Source organism: Gossypium hirsutum, chromosome D02 (genome assembly GCF_007990345.1).
Source record: "Gossypium hirsutum isolate 1008001.06 chromosome D02, Gossypium_hirsutum_v2.1, whole genome shotgun sequence".
Classification (NCBI taxonomy): domain Eukaryota; kingdom Viridiplantae; phylum Streptophyta; class Magnoliopsida; order Malvales; family Malvaceae; genus Gossypium; species Gossypium hirsutum.
In genome coordinates, this window is record NC_053438.1 from 37,561,917 (window position 1) to 37,581,515 (window position 19,599).

The following is a 19,599-nucleotide window of genomic DNA, read 5'->3' on the forward strand; positions in this document are numbered from 1 at the left end:
TCCACATAGAGATTGGCCGCTCTCTGTTCCTTTTCGACTCGTGGTAAGTTGATCCCACCATATCATTGCGTAGTCGGAGAACTCAATTGCGGCTAACTTCACCTTTTTGCTTTCCGAGTAGTTGTGACACTCGAAGACCAACTCGATTTTCTTCTCCCATTCTAGATAGACTTCCGGGTCGGATTTCCCTTGGAATGGGGAAATAGAAAGTTTGATATTCTTTAAGTCCTCATCAACTCGATCTCGTTCCCTAGGACCTCGTTGCCTTGGACCACGTCGTCTTTTACTTTGATTCGACGCTTGGTCACTCTCCAACTCGCTTGGCTCATAGAGTTCATCTTCAGGAAGTCTTGCTCGCCCTCGCTCCCGTCTTGGTCCTTGAGGGGTTCCTTCTCGTGTTCCCCTTCCTTCTACTCGATCTAGCCTCTCATTGATGGATTCAAGTTCATTTCGAAGCATTCGTTGAAATTCTCTTAAGAGGGCTTGTTGGCCTAAATCGGGAACTCCTCCTCCTCTAGGAACAACATTTCTTACCGGTTGCCTTTCGGGTCTTTCTGCCATGTTTCGCTGGGGACTTTGTGACATAGTAAGAATTCCTCACCACAAATACTCACGTTCACTCAGGAAAGAAAGATAGAACGACACTCACACTCGTGCTTACACTCTTTTGGCTTTTACCTCCTCTCAGATGTGCTCACACATTCGTGCCTTTTTCCTCTTGTTTCTTCTCTTGTAATTTCATATAAGACTCGGTAAGGCTAAATCTTTAGTTTAGAGGGTCGGTTTCAAAGGGTTACAAAGGACGGTAGATGTAATGGTGATGGGTAGGCTTGAAATAAAGGTAAAAATGGGTTTAAGTGTGGCGCAAAAGGTTGATGAAAGACTTGAAAGAACTTTTGCTGATTGAGAATTCAACCAACATACACTTTGAAAAGATTTCTTCTTTTTTTTCGTATTCTTTTCTTTAACAATATATTCGAAATTAGCAAGCTAATTAAAATACTAGAACTTGAAATTACGAATTTTTTTTCAAATTTTTTTTACAATAGACCTACTCTAGAATTGTTTCGAACGTCTGAACTCTTTGTTTTAAGTAGCTCTGATACCAACTGATGCGAACCAGCCTCGTTTGATTGAGTTGAGTCGCTTTTGTTGTCCGATCGTCTAACGAAGTAGTCTCGTTCGTATTGCTTCAATTATAAATGTAATAGTCTTTGAAATGGCACTTGGGGTTCAAATTATGTGCAAGGGAGTTGTTATGTACAATGGTTCGGTTACTAAAAGGAAAAGGTTTAGTTGGCAAAAGATAATTTCGGTTTGAATGGAAAACGAATTAATAGGATTAAAAACAAGAAAGAACCAACACTAAGGTTAAGTCCTGACCCGAATCTTATATGTTCTTAAGGAGGAGGATGAATGATGTAAAAGGACCTCGACCCACTATCTATCAGTGATAGGAACCTCGGTATAAGAAGAACGCCACACTTTGGTTGAAAAAGTGATAAGTTCGATTTGCAAAGAGCAGGGTTAACGCCACTAACTAGTAGATAAGCCAACGGAGTCTGTAGACGAAATTTAGAGAAGAAAATTCTCACAAAATATTCAGTATATTATAAAATTGGCAAAAAGTCCTTTTACAAATGATCAAGCAAATATTTATAGTTCTGCATAAGCTAGCCGAATAGACAGACTTAAAAGCTAAGAAAAATCAAGAAAATTCCAGAATTAATTCCCTAGAAAGATTCGGCTGAATGGGAGCTCCAATGGGCAGCTTAAACATTAAGCAAATGAATCTTGTAGAGATGAATGCACTGATAGACAAATGGCCTTGTCTAGATTCGGCCAGGCTTTTAAATGACTCCTTAAATTGGCACTTGTTGGCTGAAAAGATAGAAGCATTGAAGAGATCTTTGAACAGCCACACAAGTGTGAAAAGTCGATTTTCGAGAGGTGTGGACATCATCAGCTGAAAGGTCCTTAGTGTGAATGCTTAAAATGAGCTGCATGTGGATGTTTGGAGATGAAAAAATTTGGCTAAACATTCGATTTTCGAGAGGTGTGAACATCATCACAAGGATGAATGCATGCACCCATGCTGCCCAAGGAAAATTCCTGCATCAAAATAAAGCAGCAAATTAATGATGTATCAAGCACATTATTTTCGGCAGCAAATGAATAAAAATCTGCACATAAAATTCGGTGAACTAATTAAATATTTGTATGAGTTTAGGACATATTTAAAACACTTAAACTAATTAGGACATATTTAATAACATTCAATTATTATTTGACCAGAATTAAACTTAATTAACTACTTAACTACTTTAACTAAAAACAAATTAAATAATTATTTCAGCAAAATAATTGCAAGCTAAGATGAGCTAAAGTTGAGCTGAATAAGCTAAGGACAAGCTCAATGAGCTAAAGTTGAGCTAAATGAGCTTGAAGTAGAGTGCACGGTTTGCTCATCTTGCTGGTCCATGAGCTTTCAAGTAGGCCGGCCACGGATTCACCCCAAACCCGATCCACCAAAGTTGAAACTGCATCCTTGAACTTTTTAGCCCTAGCTCGAGTAATGGGTCCTTTGGGCAGCTCGAGAGAAGTGTCAGTAGCACTTGATAGCTCATGGGTCTCGATTGCATCACTTTGCTTAAAAACTAAGCTTGATTGTTCTTAAATAGTTATTCACATTAAGTAATATTGGCCTTTTTTATTTTTCTTTTCTTGTGAATTACGTTTGAGGTTACATTTTACTTTGGAATCTTGCATTCTCCTTAAGGTTAATTACTTAATAAGTTGGCCATGTTCAAACTGACGAAGGATAGTTTTTTTTTTGAAATATCCTTCACTAGAAGAAAATATTTCATTCCCTGTTAACCACTTTGGGCCATCTTGTTTGTTCAAAATTGACCCTTATCGAAGGATCACCTTCCACATTGGGAACAAATTGTGAGGTTTTAGGTATTGATCGATGATTTTACAACATTGTGACGCAAACATGAAATTATGCGCAATTCAAATTGAAAAGATGGGCGCATTCCCAAGAATGACCTTTGTGATGAGATTAACCATATTTTGAAATGATAAATGGCATCCTTTTGTTCTCTCTGTCACTTTGAGAAAACTATATCCCTTGCTACCTCATTTTGTGCTTGATGCATTTTCTTTCTGAACCCTAATTAAAGTCTGATAAATGATAAAACTAACATATTTTAATCTCATTCTTAATGCATTTTTGGAGGATTATTTATGCAAATTGGTGAATTTGATGCTCCTAATCCTTTTTAATTCATTTTCTTATACTTAGGTGAGCATTTGGGAGCGAAAGGAGTGAAAAACGAGCTAAAATCAGACAAATCAAGCAGATTTCAGGAGCCATACAGGTTAGACACACGCCCATGTGCCAACCCATGTCGATTTCATACCTTGCTTTCCAAACATGTGGAAAAACACAATTTTTAGGCTTTCTGGGCATTCCAAAGTATATAAATACCAAATAAAAGAAGAGATATGGGAGCCATCAGAGAATATTGAAGAAACAACTCGAAGAACACCTTTGGAGCCAACTCCAAAGCAAATTTCCGTCAAGATCGAAGACCTCATTTTAATTTCTTTTGAAGTTTTTATGAATTTCTTTGTTTCTTGTGGTTTTTCTGACTTTGAGATGTTTTTATTCAGGATTATGAACTAATTCCCTAGATAGCTAGGGAGGATGAAACCTATGATGAACTCTATTATTTAATTACTATTTTTACGCAATAAATACTTGATTCTTATTCTCAATTATGTGTGCTTATATCTTATTTTAATATTTTTGGGATACTAATACATGTTTAATGTGCCTAATTCAGTGGAGGAAAAGTCCCTATTTAAGAGTAGATCTAGCATAATTGAGTGGAGTTGCATGCAATCCTAGAAATAGGATGACATAAATCTACCGGATTAGAGTCAAATCTAATAAGGGAATCCATAGATCGAGTTAATGCGACGATAGGGGTTTTAATTAGAAAGAGATTTCAATTAATCAACCTAGAGTCAGTTGCTCTTACTCTCGAAAGAGATATTTGCATAATTTAAGGATTTCTACAGATCAAGATACTAAGTGAATTAATCGTTTAATTAAGATTCATAATAATAGGTGAAGTCTAGGTGGATTCATTCCTGGGTATTGCCTCTCTCATTGGTTATCTTTCGATTATTTTCCTATTTCATTCTCTGTTGAGTTCTTAGTAAATTAGTTTAGTAATTTTAGTTTAAAACCCATCACTCCAAATTGTCAGCTAAATAATAGAAAAAAAATTACTAATACTTTTAGTCCTCGTGGATACGATATGTCTACTCACCATAGCTATACTATTTATCGATACGTGCACTTACCTTAGTTGTATTTTTTAGTTAGTCAAGTGAGACACATTAAGTTTTTGGTGTCATTTTCAGGGACTAAAATATTAGGAACACTTTATTTTTATTAATTTAACCATTTTTTATTTTTATTATATATTTGTTTTTAGTTTAATTTTTACGTTCTAATTTATTTCTTTTCATTTGCTTCTAGCAAATACTTTTGGTTTATGACTAGAAGTAACCTGTCAGGACCATTACTTTTTGATAGCGAGATTGAAAATACTGCTTTCAGAAACCATAAAGGAGTAAGGCAGAGTCGACAAAATATAGTAGACGAACAAGAGGACGTCATTATTATTGAGGAGATGGGTGATAATCAGAATATTCAGCTACCTCCTCTTATAGTTGTTGTAGCTCTTGTTCCTCGTACTTTGTACGATTATGCCAAGCCCACTCTAATTAGGGTTGAATAGAGTTTGTGTGGCCCACCATTGCTGCAAATAATTTTGAACTGAAGCAGAACACAATTCAGATGGTACAACATTATGTTCAGTTCGATGGTTTGCAAGATGAAGACCCAAATACTCATTTGGCTAATTTTTTGGAAATCTGTGACACTTTCAAGATTAATGGCATCATTGATGACACCATTCATTTACGATTGTTTCCATTCTCGTTGAGGAACAAAGAAAAATAGTGGTTAAATTCTTTACCACGAGGTTCCATCACTATATGGGCTTAAATGATCGAAAAATTCTTGCTGAAGTACTTTCCTTAGACTAAGATAGCCAAGTTGAGGAATGATATCTCTTCTTTTGTTCAGATCGATTTAGAGACTTTATATGATGCATGGGAGAGATACAATGACTTATTGAGAACGTGCCCTCATCATGGGTTACCTTTATGGTTACAGTTTCAAACCTTCTATAACAGTTTGAATCCCTCAACTAGACAATTAATTGACGCAGTAGCTGGTGGTACACTACACAATAAAACACCCGAAGTGGCTTATGAATTTATTGAAGAGATAGCACTGAATAACTATCAGTGGCAAGTCATGAGGACAAAGCTAATGAAAACAGCTGGTGTCTTTAATTTAAATGCAGTCACCATGTTATCAAACCAGATAAAATTACTTAATAAGAAAATTGATGGTTTATATCTTTCCATGCAGGTACATCGGGTGATGCAATGCGATGCAAATGAAGGTGGAATAAATAATCTAGAATGTTTACCCTTCAGTCCTAGCACAGAGAACGAGCAAGTTAATTATATGGGTAATAATTCTAGGCATAAAAATAACCCTTATAGTAATAACTATAATGCAGGTTTGAGGAAGCATCCCAATTTCTCTTAGGGTGGTCAAGGAAATCAAAGAGCACAACCACCTCCAAGCTTCCAACAACCTTATTAGCAAGAGAAAAAGCCTAACCTTGAGGAGATGTTGAAAAAGTTTATCTTAGTGTCAGAAGCCCGTTTTCAAAACACTGAGGTAGCACTAAAAAACCAGCAAGCATCAATTCAAGGACTTGAAAACAAAATAGGACAACTTGCTAAGATAATTTTGGAATGACCACAAGGTAGCTTGCCTAGCAACACTGAAACTAACCTAAGGGAGCAGCTTCATGCAATTACTACTCGAGACGAAGAAGGGTTAGTTGAATTTGAACAAGAACCGAGGCAAGAAATTATGGTAAAGAATGATAAGGTTGTGGACGATAGGAAAGAGAAAAAGTCGGCTGTAAAAAATATACACCTCGAGTGCCATGTCCTAGCGCGACGAAGAGAGACCACACAAACGAACAATTTTGTAAATTCCTCAAGCTCTTAAAAAATTACATATTAATTTACCGTTTGTTGAAGCTCTTTCGCAGATGCCAAATTACGTTAAATTTTTAAAAGAGTTGTTGGCAAACAAAAGGAAGTTAAACGACTCATCGACTGTAGAGATTAATGCAATCTTCTCGGCCATTCTTTAGAATAAACTACCCAACAAACTAAAACATCTAGAGAGTTTTACTATTCATTGTCTCATTAGTAGTTTAAATATCGATAATGCTTTGGCTGATTTAGGGGCTAGTATTAATGTTATGCCCTATAAAATGTTTAAACAACTAGGTCTCGGGAAACCTAAACACACTAGGATGAGTATTCAATTAGAGGATAGAACCATTAGATATCCTAAGGGTATTATTGAGGATGTGCTTGTAAAAATTGACAAATTCATATTCCCTATTGAATTTGTTGTGTTAGACATAGATGAGGGTAGTGACGTACCTTTGATTTTAGGTTGCCCCTTTTTAGCAACTACTAGGACTATTATCGATGTTGGTACAAGTGATCTTGTACTTCATGTAGGTGACGAGAAGTTTATTCTCCAACCACGTGATTCTGTGAGAGTCTTTAGGGATCGAGATGATTTTAAATGTTCTGTGAATGTTAGTAACCATGTGGCTCAACCTTCTTTTCAGGAAATTCCTTGTGAAAGCATGATGGAGCCATGTTTCAATCAAGGTGACAAAAACAGAATAACTTATGAAGAACGAATGGTGCAAATCGATGAACTAGATTAATGGCGAACACATGTCAATGAGAAACCAAAAAAACACAATGAAGAGTCAAAGTGATGCCATAATGAGCATGTGAATGGAATGAACCAATTTAAGGTTGGGGACAAAGTACTACTGGAAAAAACGGATCCACCAATTGCCCCTTCGAAGCTTGAGGCAAACGGATCAAACCCATTTACGTTACTGAACATCTTCCCCGATGGTATAGTCGAGGTAACTCATTCTGAGTTCGGCATATTTAAGGTAAACAATACTCGACTCAAACCTTATCTTGGTAGAATATTTAATAATGAGAAAGTGGAGCTTCGGATCCGCGAACCACCATGACCGCGCGTGCACAAGGTAAGTCGAGCTTAAACTATAAATATGTGCTTCTCATGAGGCAACCCAAGTGTTTAAATTCTGCTAATTCTTTTAATTTTATTGCATAATAATTAAATTAATTTATTAAATAAAATTTTGTTTTTGACCCACACGACCTGGACACATGGGCATGTCCCAGGCCGTGTGCACAATAAGGGAATTAACAGTGAGTCACACGGCCTGGCGACATGGTCGTGTGCATAAGGGAGCAAATGATAGAGCGTTACACGATATAAAAACATGGCTGTGTATGTCACACAGCCTGGACACACGGGCGTGTCCTTGCCCGTGTGAGTATTTGGACTTAATTTTTCCAAAATTCGATTGTTACACTGTCTAAGATGGTTTACATGGCCTGGGAACATGGCCGTCTAGCACACACGGCCTGAACACATGGGCGTATCCTAGGTTGTGTGAGCACTAGAGCTAATTTTTCAATTTTAATTTAAAGACAGTGGGTTACATGGGTAAGAGACAAGGCCGTGTGCGAGACATGGCCGAGACACACGGTCTTGTGTGAGACCGTGTACCCCACACGGCCTTGCACACGGGCATGGGTGAAGCAAAGGAGATCACACAAAACCTGGACACACGGGAGTGTCCGAGGTCGTGTGAAGACTGGGTTCAAATTTTGAAACGTACACGGCTTGAGGGAGTTGCACACGGGCGTGTGACACAGTCGCGTGGCCCAACACGGGTCGTTACACGACTGTGTCACCCACTTAAACTCTAAACCCTAAATTTTCCTCTTATTTTCTCTTTCTCTTTTTCCTCCCTTCTTCCCTCTAACCGCCCTTTCCCAAGCTCCCAACCACAACCCCCTGACGTCGTCGCCAAACATCCCCCTCACAAGACCGGCCACCTCACACCAACCTGTAAGAGTATGCCCAAAGATCAATCATGAGATGGTTGTAATAATATACTTGATTTACCATGTTTATTAATATAAGGCGTTGCCATTATTATTTTAGTTTCTTTTCTGTGTGTATAAATAAATTGTTTTATAATAATGTCCTGAGAATAATATGATTATTCTTAAAAGATCCTTAGTCAAGTATTATTGTTGACTAGGGCAACAATAATGCATTAAGACTAACATGTAGTTGATTGATGATAAAGAGTTGTCATTGATATGGAGTGTCAAAATCAATGTATGAATATGTGTGTTAGAGAACAACATATTGGACTGAACCGCTATGAGTATGTTTCTTGGATTATTATGTAATTGTCACAACATTACTCATAGTGATTAATATGTATATGATCCTCAGACTTGAGATCATCATTATCCCAACATCGTGAGTTGTATATTTTGATACAGTCAAACGTACACCGTAACTGGTTGTTCTATAAGGCTGGTGTTGTATATACCACAACCTATGTAGAGGGATATGGTTGATCAATATAGGATAAGTCCCTCCTACATAATGGGAGTAATATCTTAGGCCACTTGATTAAGTGAGACTAGAAATGCACGACCATGCTCAAATAAGTTGATATGAGATGTCATACTTATTTATATATCATAGTCTACTCAAGGTATCAAGAAACATGGGATGGACTATGCAAGTGTAACTATTCCATGACTTGTGTTCATTCCAGAGATAAAGGACTTAAGGATTAATGCATGAAAGGTTAATCACAAAAAGGTTATGTCGAATCATGACTTCTTATAACTTGGGTAGCAATGATGCATTGCTAGATGCCACTAAATTGGATCCAAAATATTTGAGATGTGTTTTCCTAGGTCATTCTCGTCTTCAAAAAGGGTACATATGTTATTGCCTTGAGCTCCTCAAATATTTGGTGTCAACTGTTGTGACCTTTGACGACATACCTTCGAGTTCCACTAGTTAGTGGGAGGATGATGATTGATTAGCCTATGTTTATTTCCTCTTCATCTGCAAGTTGTTTCACTTCACATTCTAGTGGTCTTGATTCTATTGCTATTGTACCTACATTTGAGAAACCATCAATCATTCAAGTGTATTCCATAAGACAAGAAACTCAAGATACATGTTCTATACCAACATTTACGTCATCTAATTTGCCTTCATACCAAACTCTCACTTGGTGAACTAATATTTTTGGAAGATTGTACTAGCGAAGCTACCTAAGTCGCGAGATTTAGACTAGTTGGCATTGGCGAATTCCTTGTCGAAGTGTTTCGCTGAGCTTCTCCAAGCTTGTGGACTCTCATTCTATAGTTGGTGAGTTCTTTGTTTGGCGGATCCTCCCACTAATAAGTCTGCCACCAGTGTTTTGTGTTGTTGTAAATGTATTAGTTGAGTAAGAAATCATGGTGAGTGGGACACGTATAAATCAAGTGGTATCCTAGTGAGGTTAACATCTTAATAACCAAGACACTTGGAGAAATGCGTAGAATATGATTAATTAATTAGTGGAAATGTGTGTGCATGGATATTGATTAGAGAACCTACTTAGAGTGGGATTTGGATTAGAGTTTTGCTATAAATAATACAACCCAGGAGTGGAGAGAAGACTTTTATTTTTATCTTCTCTACTCACCTTTGTTATCATCGAAGAAAACTTAGAAGTGTTCTTTATTGTTAACAGAAGAACTGATCGTTAAGCTTATAGAAGCTACCTTCTTTATGTTGTCTGCTACTAAACTCCTTAAATCCTTCTTTAAGTTTTCACCAAAAAGTAAAAGGTATTTGTAGGAGTTGTTCATTAGGGTTTTCATCTAAAATGTTTGACAAGAAGAAAACTTCCTTCTGCAAACTATTTACATGTTTACAACTTCTTACTATTATGATGAATTTCGATTGTTTTTGTATTTAAAATAGTTATTTTATTGTTTTCAGCCAAAGAAACGAGAGAATGTCCTAGTGCAAAGGGAAAAGAACACATTGAGTAGATAAAACCCTATATGAACGTTTCTAGTGAGTTCCTTGTACTCTGTGTCTGTTAATTGTATCAACATGTTTAAATTGTCCTACTATTTACTCTGGTGAGTTGTCCTAACTTCTGCATGAAAGTCCTAACCTTTGGTTTTGTTGTGTCTGTCAAAGGAATGTGGAAGTGAGACAATGCATGTATTGGTAAGGTCAGTACATCATAGATATGATTCTTCCATGTGCATCAATATGAATACTCCTTTCTTGGTGCATAAGCTCTACATCCAGATCGACAAAAAGAGGTATCGGAGTGTTGATACGTTTGATGGTGAAAAGAAAAGAAAATTGTTACTATATGTTCCACCTCTGATATGGTACATTGATGCAAATCATGACTGTTGAATACCTGACCTTACAGGGAACACTTAAGTGTTCGAATTAACAAGAAGGGTTTGTAAAGGTTCGATTGGTATAATTGGTCTACTGGCTCTATAGAGCGGCATGGTGGAACTGGAATATTGACTTTTCAGAACAAAGATCAGAAGCTAGTACAAGCAATGGGGTGTATTAGTATAGAGGTGCATAAATATGTTTAGATGATGTGTGTATATTTGCATGAAGTGTAAATAGTACGTTGAAATGGTTATAAATGTTAGTTTTAAAATGGTGGCATGCTAATAGAGTCGTCGTTGGCATGTGTCTACAAATATTAGAATCCGGTAGCAAATAATATCCAATAATTGATTGTATCCACTTGCGGATGGTATCCGCCAGCGGATACTTCAAAAAGGGAAAATTGCATCTGTCTATAGTGGTATGTATTTTAAATGGTTTAATTAATTTGGTCATGTATTGCGAGGTTGTACTTCTGCGAAAATCAATAAGTTCTTATGAATTTACATAGTTTCTTTTTCTTATTTTCAGGTGTTTAGGTTGAAAGATTATATTTTGAAGGGATCCAGTTAGAATCGCAGCCTCTTTCATGAGCCATCTCTTATTTACGTTCATAACATGTACTAACTAGGATAGGATAAATGTTAAATTCCGCCAGTTTCAAATTCAAAAACTTGTGTCTGAACAATTGATTTTCTACTCTTGGGTTCTTATGAGTAGTATTACTGGGCACTCAATCAAACTGTTTTAAAATGTTGGCAGTCAGCCAAAAATAAATTTTGAAATTTTAAATGAGAGTTAGCATATTTTATGTTCTATATGTTAAGGTATGCCCAAAGATCAATCATGAGATGATTGTAGTCACATACTTGTTTAACCTTTTTTATTAATATAAGGCATTATCATTGTTATTTTAGTTTCTTTTTCTATGTGTAAATAAACTGATTAATAATAAAGTCCTAAGAATAATATGATTATTCTTAAAAGGTCCTTAGTGAAGTATTATTGTGGGCTTGGACAATAATAATGCATTGAGACTAATGTGTAATTGATTGATAACAAAGTGTTGTCGTTGACATAAGGATGTCAAAATCAATACATGGGTATGTGTTAGAGAACAACATATTGGACAAAACAGCTATCAGTATGTTTCTTAGATTATTATGTAATAGTCACAACATTACTCATAGTGATAACTATGTATACGATCTTCAGACTTAATATCATCATTGTCCCAACATCGTGAGTCGTATACTTTGATATAGTCAAATGTCTACCATAACAGGGTGTACTATAAAGATTAATATTGGGTATGTCGCAATCTATGTAGTGGGATATGATTTATCAATATAAGATTTATCCCTTCTACATAATGGGAGCAATATCTTAGGCCACTTGATAGAGTGAGACTAGAAATGAATGGCCATGCTCAAATAAGTTGATATGAGGTATTACACTTATTTGTTTATTGTAGTCTACTCAGAATATCAATAAATATGATATTGAACTATACAAGTATGACTATACCATGACTTGTATCCAATCTAAATATAAAGGATAAAAGGATATAATTTATGAAATTTTATTACAAAAAGATTATGTCGAATCATGACTTCTTGTAACTTGGGTAGCAATGGTGCATTTCTAGTTGTCAGTCATTACTTGTGACATTAGAAATATTCTAGTATTACTACCAACGTTACAAGAGCCTATAAGGTCGCACCCTATAGTTGAAGCGAATAAAATCCAAATACAGTTGGTATTGTGTTTAGTTGTCACATGAATTAAATTAATTATTGAATTAATTTAATTTGATAGTTAAAATTTGAACACATTATATGTACAAACTTGTTATATACAAATAGAGAACATAGTTAAAATTAATATATGAATTTGATTCATATAAAATTTTAACTGAATATAGTTTACCAAAATTATTAATATAAATAATTATAACAATAATTTTGGTCAAAGATAAAATGACATGGAAGTTGATATTCTTTTGGAAAGAATATAATCTTTTTAATATGCTTTTCATATGTTTCTTTAAAATATTATAAGGGAATTATTTCGTTTTTGTTAGGTCAGAATAATAAAAGAAATATAAGTCCTTTGTGCGTTAGGGTTACCAAGAAAAGAAAAAAAAGTAAAAAAGGGTCTAGCAGCCGTTTTGAACATTTTTTCTGAAAAGTTCAAGAGAATTTTTGTTGTTTATTTTGACTGGGTGGACTACATAAAGGCCGAGACGTTTTTAGTTGCAGGTTGGAATCGGCATCGCAAAAAGAAATTAGATCCTAAAGGTATATCTTCAACTCTTTTTCAACCCAATTCGTTCATCGTACATGGACCCATGGTTGATGATTGTTGAAATATTTTTTTCCACTACACCACAGGGCGTACAAGCGATCCAACAGTATATATATCAAGGATCAAAAGGCTTTCACCAAATGTTGAAATTATGTTGTTTATTTGTACATAGTGTATTACTGCATAAAGTCGGCTTTTAAAGCTTATATGTCATTCGATATTTGGGTTAACGCCACAATTCATATAGTAGTTTGCTAAGCTCAAGGTGTTAGATTTTTTAATTTGATTCCCCCACTAAGTTTGGTTTTAATTTGTGACACTCCATTCCTAGACCCGACGATCAAGTCGGGTGTAGGTTGTTACACTCCAACTGATCTTGACCTCCCTATTACCCTGCGCATAGGTAAACATCAATACATCTATCCTATTGCTAATGACATTTCTTATAACCATCTTTCCCCTTTGTCTTGTTCTTTAGATTTTGCGTCTATTCCCAAGTTGTAGACGAGACATTGAGCCATATCGGTTGGTGAAATGCAATGCTTGAGGAAATCAATGCTCTGGAAAAGAATGGTATTAGGATTTTGGTGGATTTTTACAATCAAAGTTAACCATAATGGGTCTCTTGCTTGTCTTAAAGCTTGTCTTATTACCAAAGGATATTCTCCGACTTATAGAGTGGATTATTTGGATACATTTTCTCCGGTGGCTAAGATAGCCTTCAATCGCCTATTTCTATCTTTGGCAGATCATGGCTAGCAATTACATCAGCTGGGTATTAAGAATGTTTTCTTGCATGATGGCCTTCAAAAAGTTTTGTGGAGCAGCCACCAAGGTTCGGTGCTCAAGGGGGACTATGAGAGAGTTTGGTATTTGAGTAATTTCTTGTACGTCCTAAAACAAATCCCTCGAGCATGGTTTGAAAATTTTAATCAAGTACTCCAAAATTATGGTATGAAGAAAAGCAGAAGCAACCATTCAGTATTCTACGAAAATTTTGAAATTGGCATCATTCTTCTAGTTGTATATGTCGATGACATCGCTATTATGGAAAAATGATGGTGCATGAATTTTGGTTCTTAAGTAATTTCTTCATGGTAAATTTCACACAAGATTTGGGGGTATTGAAATATTTTTCGGGAGTCGAGGTGACAAGGAGTAAAGTAGCTTGACTTGTTGACAAAAACAATGAAAATAGAAGTGAAACCTTGCAGCCCTCCTATGATTCCTAATTTGCATCTCATGAAAGAAAATGGTGGTCTACTTTAGAAGTCTAAGAAGTATGGTCCAAATATCGCGTATGCAATCATTGCTGTCAACCAATTTATGACAGCTCCAACAATTCAACATTGAGAATAGATTTTATGTTACTCAAAAGAAGCACCTAGAACAACTATACAAGAATCATGGGCATACTAGCATTAAATGTTTTGTAGATGCTAATCCACTACATGGTATTGTGTATTTGTAGGAGAAAAATTGGTGTCTTGAAAAAGTAAGAAGCAAAATGTTTATCTCGATCTAGTGTAGAATCGAAATACAGAGATTATGGGGTACATCATCTCATTAAAGAAATAGGCTTGAATTCTTTATTACCAATGAAAATTTGTTCGCATTGCCTCAAATCTCGTATTTCACGAACCAAATATTGCCTCAAAATGTGGACAAGCCACCAGATAATGCAAACAAGCTGCCAGAGACAGATATATGTAGACAAGCCACCACAATTGCAGATAAACTGCTAGAAAATATGGTTGACCACCAAAATGTGCAGATCATTAAACTGACAGAACCTTCCTCCTCTCAATATTATCCCAACCCTATGCATGTGATATGACATACAAAAACAAAAGTTTTTAGAGGGCATGCTTAACATGTGAATCAACTTTCTATTACAAAACACTACAGTGGGCATGCTTAACATGTAAATCATATTTTCATTAACAGAAATAGTGGCACGATTTATTTTTCATGCTTAACAAATAATGTCATTAAATTGAAATATATTACATTTGTTAAAGATAGAGAGGATATAAATGCACAAATTATTGGTACAAGAATTAAATTGAAAAGCATGTAAAAGCATTAGGCGAAAAGTGTAAAAGTGATATGCATGCATGAAATAACTTACCCAAATAGATGAGATTAGAACTATTAGGATATTAAGGGAGTTTAGTGTGCTCTCTGATTATTAGCACATTAGTGCTTTCTAATTATTAGCACATCAGTGCTCTCTGATTATTAGCACGTCAGTGCTCTCTGATTATTAGCACGTCAGTGTTCTCTGATTACTAGCACGTTAGTGCTCTCCGATTATTAGCACATTGGTGCTCTCCGTTTAGCACATCTGTGCTCTCTGTATAACACTTTAGTGCTCTCTGTTTAATAGTGCATAATAATGCACCTCTGTGTCAATCCCGTATATCCTAAATGTTCTGTTTCGTCTACTAGGCCTCCGCTAAAAAGGAAAACAATTTTCGTTATAAGATAAAAGATTATCTCTGATTCATATTTGAAATATTGAATAAAAAAGAAGAAGAAGAGTATAGGTGGATAGTAACAAGAGAACGTATTATTCGGGATATAAGAAGAGATGAAGTGATATTAATGATCGAGAATAGAAAAAGGGTTATAAGGAAAAGAAATAGTGAAAAGAAAGTGAGAAAAAGTGAGAATTCCCGGTTGAACCCTCAGAATAAAACAGATATCCATGAAAATAAAGGTGGTTGCTATGTGTTGATTCCACCGGATATTGTTAATTATAAAGGTGGTTGCTATGTGTTGATTCCACCGGATATCGTTATTTATAAAGGTGGTTGATATGTGCTAATTTCACCGGATATCATTGATTACAAAGGGTGATTGCTGTGTGCTGAATCCATCGTGTATCTGTTATTATTCCGAAGTGTTCATCGGGAAATTGACTAAGTAAAAATACATGAGATCATGTAATGACTAAGTGAAATATAATTTGAAAATTTGAAGTTGAAGTATGAATTAATATATATACCAATAAATCATTATATGTTTGATATTTAAAGGAAATTGAGAATGTATATTAATTATGAATTTCCTTGTAAATTAAGCAAAAATGAAATATAAGATTATATGAATAACTCCAAAAGTAATCTACTAAAGGTCTTCTATTCTTATGGAAAGGAAAATGAAGTTCATGATAAAAAAAAAAAGAAAACAAGGAAATTTCAAGGATGAAATTTATTTTAAGGGGGAGAGAAATGTAATACCCCGAAAATTACTACAGTAAGAAAGTAAGATAATATTCCTGATATAGTAAAATAAGGAAATAAAGTGATAAAAAGGGTAATTTTGAGTTATGTCAACATTGGGAAGTATATTATGACATATTAATTCAAGAAAGGATTAAATCGCAAAAGTAAGAAAAATTTTGTTGCCCAAGGGTAAATACTCAAAATTTGAGGGGTTAAAGTGTAAATACGACAGTTTAGAATCACTTACTTGGAAATCATCTGTAATGCCCTTCACCTGACCCAATTCACCAAGTCCGGGTTTTGGGTATTACTACATAGAAAACTTAACAAAATTTTTGAAATAAAAGACAAAAACTCATTACTGAAAACATTTCTCAATAATTTGATTAAAAACTCTTTACTTAGTGAACAAAAGAAGTATTTGCAAATAACATATCATATTGATCTTGCTAAAATTTTAGTATAACACGTAAGTTACAAAAGACAAATTCAAATGGCGTAGTCCTACTAAATGCAAATTCTTCTTATACGTCTATTGTATGCATAGTATCCCCCTTATGCTGCTTCTTTGGCACAATCCTCGCATCATCTCCTCAAGTTCTTACACTGACAGGACAAAACCTGAATCATAAACATGACGCTAGTAAGTTCAAAGGAACTTAGTGAGTTATGAATACAACTTACCTTTTTAAATTTTCATGAAATTCTTCATCTTGAATAATTGGACTTTCCTGTATCTATCTTTAGTGAATACTTTCCCAGTTTCAATTGTATACTTTCATACTTATACGCCTCTCATCATTCATGCCATATCCTCATTCATTCAACTATTTGGCTAGCTCTAGGTCTCGACATTCAAACACCACACTTTTCATTTTCTTTTAAAAAAATTCAACAATTATTCTTAAACAATTAATCGCAAGCACTATTTTTGACGGATATCACTAATTGGTCATACTTTTGGTGGATACCTTACTAATCATTCTTTTAGCGGATACCCTTATTGATCTTGATAAATCGAATCATAATCTAAACTGAACTATGATTTATCCCAACACATAACCATATAGATGAGAGTTTCTCCAAATTGTTCAAAAGAATTATACACATCTTTGTAACGAACATTAGATATCTAATATACCAAACATCATAGATTCTAACAGAGTTTAGAACAAAACATGATTCTAAACACATATGTCAAATAGCTTAGAATTCTACCATAGTAGTTCTAACTCGAATTGACGAACTCTTGTACTAAATACACCTATATACTAGGTTGGCAGATAATCACAGCATATACTCTAATTGAACATGCTGAATCATATTAAAGCTTCAGACAAAACATATTCTTATTACAGATTTACCATAGTACGCCACTAGGGCCAAACAAAATACCCCCATAAAGGCGACATACAGATTTAGCCACAAATGCAATTTATAAAGTACGCCACAAAGGCTAGCAGAATACCACAAAGGCCATGTCAGATTACCACATAGGCTAATAGAATACCACAAAAGGACATATCAAAATATGCCATAAAGGCCAGATTAGAGTATGCCATAAAGGCTAGCAGAATGCCACCTAGGCACTGTAAACTCTAAATTATGTAGATTTTTTATAGCTATTTATATCACTTTTTTACTTAGAATTTATATTAATCCTGAGTATTTGGATACTTAACTAGGTGATTTTTTTTCATATTGAGACAATAGGCATAGTTTTAGTCAAAGTATGCAATTTTACAGATTAAATTTTTCATAATTTAACTATCTTATGTTAAATAGTAATTTTTGTGCTTTAATTGTTGTTGTGGGACCATTGAATTAATAAGTGTGGGAGCTTATTTAAATCACACATGGACATGAGTTATACTACACCTTAATTGGATGGCAAAGACAATAAATTGAGTCAAGAGAAATCAATTTCATCCAATTGAAGTTATCTTGTTGGAAAGAGCAAGTTTGATAGTTATTTGGGTCACAAAGCCGTCCAAGTAGGGGAAAGTAGTCCAATTCGGCTAAGGCATCAGGAACAACCCAAATTAGCTTGGGAAAATTAATTTTGAGGTCCCTACACTTGTGAAAAAATAAAAAATTAGCCCCCGACTAATACCTAAGAAACCTTCTAACCCCTTGCATGATTCATGCATGAAATCAAGCATGAATCAAGAAACAATCAACCTTTTCCTCCACATTTCATGGTCAGCCAAGGAAGGGAGCATTTCAAGGGATCTCCATGCTATTTTTAGCAAACACCCTAGCCATCCCTCTTCTATAAATACCACCCATCATTTCCCATTTGAGGCATCTCTCAATTCACATTCCTCTTATCTTTCTCTCATCTTTTCTCCCTTCTTTTCCACGCATAAGCAGTCCATTTCTCCACTTCCCTTAGCTAGCATTTCCCTTAAGGAAAACCACTCTTGGCCGGCCACCTTGAGGAGCATTTTGCAATGGAGGAATCACGAGAATCGGAGGAAGCCACCATGATCGGTCTTCAAAGAATCACCGAAATCATCAAAAGTTTTTTCTTTCCTATTCCTTAATTTTGTTCTTAGTTATTCAACATATTTTCAAATTGTTGTGATGTTTTTCCATTGACAATGATGAATTAATTTTGTTTAGTTATAATAATTGTAATGACTAGATAAAATTCATTTAATTCATGTTTATATTGTTTTGTGCATTAGTTGTTCATGCTTCCATTTAAAATAATTATATATTTCATGCATTAAAATATGTTTGAATGCATTAGAATTAGTTAGTCAAGCCTAATTAGATGATAACTAATGGACACGATAATTGGAAGGCGCTGGCTTAATTTATATCCTAATAGAATAAATTACGAGTTCATAATATATTAAGATAACTTATCACCTTAGATAACTTTAGGTTTATGTGATTAAATTATTTCAAATCTAATTCATCCCTGTTACTTCACATAAATCCTAAGGAATCCTTAGTTAAATTATGACATTGGTTTATGCATATTTTTCTAAGTATAAGATTCGGTTGAACTTATATGAGATTCCCAGTTAATGAACGATCTAGTTGCCATGGAATATTTTCCGAACATTGTTAAACATGATGAAAATGGATTGAGTCAAGTGTTGTAATTGTTCTAGCTTATTCATGTTATTGTTGTTGAACTTGTGAAATTGCTATCACCCTGCATTTTAGTTCATCTCATTTGCATTTAGGTTAATTTGCATCTAGTTAATTAATTTAATTTTAACATCTATCACTTAAAAATTATTGTGTTTTCTTTACCAACTTGTAAATCCATAATTTTGAAATTATTTGATTAATAGATACAACCTCTATGGAGACAATAACTCTTTTACTTACTTATTTCTTGATAATGATTGTGGACACTTGCATAAACCTACACATTACAAGTTTTTGGCGCCATTGCCAGGGACTATTAATTTAGTCATTATTATTTCTTACAATTTAGTTTATTTATTTTTATTCTTTATTTAATTAATTTTTTATTTTTTTTGATTTTTTAGGTGCTTATGAGCATAGATC

General features: G+C 34.7%; 1 non-coding gene across 1 annotated transcript; it reads right to left on the reverse strand.

The window, feature by feature from the left end:
- Positions 1-5,134: 5,134 nt before the first annotated feature.
- Positions 5,135-5,241, reverse strand: LOC121215238 (small nucleolar RNA R71). Its single transcript, XR_005910967.1, has one exon. It is a non-coding gene; the product is annotated as a small nucleolar RNA R71 (small nucleolar RNA).
- Positions 5,242-19,599: the final 14,358 nt, after the last annotated feature.